This window comes from Varroa jacobsoni, unplaced genomic scaffold (genome assembly GCF_002532875.2).
Source record: "Varroa jacobsoni isolate VJ856 unplaced genomic scaffold, vjacob_1.0 scaffold_776, whole genome shotgun sequence".
Taxonomy (NCBI): Eukaryota; Metazoa; Arthropoda; class Arachnida; order Mesostigmata; family Varroidae; genus Varroa; species Varroa jacobsoni.
The window spans coordinates 80,328-83,543 of record NW_019213678.1 but is presented as its reverse complement, the minus strand read 5'-3'; positions in this window follow the sequence as shown (position 1 = coordinate 83,543).

The following is a 3,216-nucleotide window of genomic DNA, read 5'->3' as shown; positions in this document are numbered from 1 at the left end:
ATAGGATTTAAAATAATCGCAAAGTTGACAGTGCCTCATCACTCACTTTGAGTGTAAATATAACATGCATTCTCTCAAATGTACTGTGTTATTACGGTACAGAAAAGCCTGATCATCCAGAATAGAACGCTGTGTACGAAAGGGATTGATATATAAGTAGCATTCTCGGCAGCCTTATTCATTTCGATGTTCTCTATAATATAAGCAAATATTTGGTCTGGGCAAGCTGTGTAGCTTGATTATGCTGTCTCATCGCTTGACTGTATAGTATGCTGATAGTTATCCAGTGAAAATTTCTCTTAGTATGTCGTTACTGGATAGAGATGGATATCTCGCAAAACTTCCAGAACGACAGGCGTGACCCTTTTACAAATTTGTTGTTCCTCATATGTAAAATTTGTATTTCGTTTTGTTTGTCTCTATTTTCGGACATGGAATATTAAAAACGTGCGTCTTTCTACCTTACTTTTAGGTAGTGTCACATTTACTATTCTATTATATAAATCTAGAGATTCTAAGAAAATTGCAGGGTATTTTCCTTTGAAGAACGTAAGCTGGGGGACAGCATGACTAACTGGGGTACTCAGACAATGGGTAGCCATTCAGAGGTTTTAGTTTAGTTGCAAACACATTCAAGATGTTTCTAGGAGAAGGACAAAGCCTTTGTTTTAACAAAGCTTCATTTGCATAAAGCTCGGAAGTAGACGAAGTAACGTGCGACGTAACGTAAGAGGAAACTTGCGTCGCATCGAGGAAATATAGTATTTGATATTAAAAACGCTGCAAAAATTATTGATCATCATCGTCGAAGCATCACAAGTACCAACACGTATAGTTGTATATGGCGTTAATAAAAGCATGTTTATAACAGTAGAGTTGTTAAATGAAGCCGTTTGCCCAGGTTGGGGAGTAACGATGCGGGTCTGGGTATTCATCAAGTGAGGTTGTGTAATGTGTTCGCGGTCATTAAGCTCATTTTATATCCCTATATCAGTACGACATTTCCGCTATTACATAAAAATAGAACAAATTTCAATGGCTATGAGTTAATATTAATTTTGTTAGAATAGAAGGTTACATATGCAATATATTACACGAAAATCATTTATCTCTAGCTATTCTGCGTCGAATGTACAGCTTGGGCTGGAATTATTTGGCACTGGAAAATTGTGTCAGTAAACTGGACTTTTTATTAATTGCTACGGATTGTTCTATAATGTTCACACTGTTTTGTAGTTGTCTAATTAGCAGAAAAAAGTGCATGCAGTCTATATTGAAAATAACCACGTCATACCGTAGCGATGATTTTTTCGTAAATCGCAATTAAATTCGTGACGACGACACGAATGTTTTCGATAAATTCAATAGAAACCTAACAAACATAGAACAGCAATCTGCAAAACGGATTAAAATACATAAGGTGTTTTGGCTCCATAAAGGGAAACTTCCATAGGCTACATAGAAATCATGTGACTTCAACGGCAAGCCGCTATTAATATAGGTTGATGTAAGCGACGCAACTAATGCTCTCGTAATAGTTTTTCGACACTTCTAGAGAAACGATATAACCTTCGACATATAATTGATCGAAGAAGATTACAATCATCGCTTTCACGATATGTACTACATAATCATGTTTAGAGCTTCTAGTCCACGCGCAGAGGAGTGGACTGGAAACGAAAACAATCGGTATACGATCAGCAAAACAGATTCTATGGGACGCCAAATTTTCTCCACTTGGAACTTTATTTGGACGCGGAAAAGCTCTTGTCTTCTGAGCCTTTGATTTATTACGTACGGAACAGTTAAAAATCTGTCAGATTTCTTCGATAGTAAGACAGCAAACACATAGATGTTGTAAAGAACAAAGCATCCAATTACCACCAGACGGGATCCATGCAGACGGTTGATTAATCGGTAACCCTGCGAATGCGAGTTTTCTGCGGCATTTCAATTAATTTCGAGGAAATTAAGCATTCTGTATTAGAAATTATGTTAGTCTCGAGCACCGGCATCTCCAAGACGATAAAATAACTGCAGAATTGAGAAGCTATCTTCAAAACGCAATTTTCTCTATATACAATTTTCACTATAATTCAGGCTCAAAATTCGGTTGTGCTCTATGCAGCACTAAGCTAAGCAAAAGAAAAACGACAGGCACTGCATAATAATAATAATAAAATTTGTCGTATATTATAGAATTTCATTTTGAAAACTTCGTATTTTTTTTATTCTTTACTCGAATAGCAAAATGCTCAGACTGTTAAACTGACTTTATGCCAAAAAAATGAATGAGATTGACGCGAAGCCTTATCTACATATATGGGGCACCTATCTCGATGCATATATTGCAACACGGTCATCTTTTTCTCGTGTTGAAATTGATATTAGGGCACTAAGCGTGATCGACCTCTGATTTTGCGCCCACGTCCAAACTCCCATAGAACGTTCTAAATTCATAGAATTGGTCCAAAGGTAGTAAGCATCGACATCGTCACGACGGTTAGATATACTAGCAACACTCTTGAAATATCGCAAGCGAAGCTAAACAACTCATAAATACTTTTTTTTGGTTTAGAAAGGGTTAAACAATGCTGTTTTCTTCTTGTTCTTACTCGCGATTCGATCTGTTTTCTCAGTAAGGTGTGCTATGTCAAACAAGTTCTGGCTGAGTAGAGCTAGCGAGTTATCTAATCCATGAAAGAACTTGTCAATTTTATTGTATCACAGCTGCCTTATAGGTCGGACCGAAGTAGCCACCGCAGGCTTTGTAAGCCAGAAGTTTTTATAAAGAAAAAAATACAAACTGGGTCTAGTTGATCGGGTTAATTTATTTTAACAAAAACTTGTGGACTCTATTCCCGACTTGTTGTCATGATAAACGGACCCTTCGCCGACGTATGACGGACGTGAGTTGGACGGACAGACGGACACTACCACCGCAATACATATGTTAAAAGATTATGTTCCTCCATTTGTTGTGGCGGACACAGCTAAGATTTGTTTACCCGAAATCGACATTGGTAAATTGCTCTAAAGATACTGATAGTGTTCTCCTCTTTTTTCATTGCACCATTAATTACAATGACGATTAATATTTGTAGAATATAAGGCTCAGCGTTTTAAAAAACGATGCTTCTCAGCCCAGCCACGTTAATCGAATACACGGACTCATACTCAATTAATTGATTATAAGTCAGTGCATTCGATTGAGTT